Below are 922 nucleotides of genomic sequence, written 5' to 3' on the forward strand. Positions count from 1 at the left end.
GACAGACAGACAGACAGACAGACAGACAGACAGACAGACAGACAGACAGACAGACAGACAGGCAGACAGACAGACAGAGAGAGTGAGAGATAGGGAGGTGTAGCAAAAGTCCCTACAGGCAGACACATACAGACACAAAAATACAAAAGAGAGAAGTAAAATAAGAAAGCGACACATGATTCAATCAATCTGCAGCAATACACTCTTCTGTATACTGCGCTCGGTGAAGGCTGTAAAAAGCTTCGTCAAATCTCCGTTTTTGTGTCGAGGATAAGTTGCGCCAGGAATTTTTGACCGCTCTATAGCTACACAATGGCCTTCAATGGTTTAACTTCCAAAGCTTGAGCGTTTTTTTGGAACTGCAAATTTACTTTTTTTTTTTACCCTTTCGTTCAACGTTTTTCAGTAAAGTCCACAAAGGAATGTTCAGTCGAACCTCAGTGTACCGCTCCTCGCTTTTCCGCCAGCCCTGCTTACCGCCAGGTTTTGCCAGCGTACTAAAAGGGACGCCTATACCATAAACATAGTACATGTATATTTTGTCATGTCTTTACACAGCTATCCACCAACTGAGTTGTACCGTTCTTACTAAACTACAGTAAATCCGCCCCGCTGTACCGCCAGCGAATTGACCGCCAGAGATACACACTACACACTACACACGGCACTCACTGGTTGGCCTGGATCCCCAGGAAATCGCGGTCTTGGTCGAGTTCCGCAATAAACCCGCCATCTTTCGCAATTTTCGAAATTTCTTGCATTTTAAGCAAAAATACATCAACTCTTTAATTTTAAAAGAATTTTTCATACGAAATGGTGCGGGTCCGGAGTCGATACGTAAATCGTCGTATCGGCCTAGCTCTAGCTTATTGGGCTGTACCAAAGAGTCTACATAACAAGAGGGGCCACTTCTCTCTTTGAG

Source organism: Aplysia californica, unplaced genomic scaffold (assembly GCF_000002075.1).
Source record: "Aplysia californica isolate F4 #8 unplaced genomic scaffold, AplCal3.0 scaffold00275, whole genome shotgun sequence".
NCBI lineage: Eukaryota > Metazoa > Mollusca > Gastropoda > Aplysiida > Aplysiidae > Aplysia > Aplysia californica.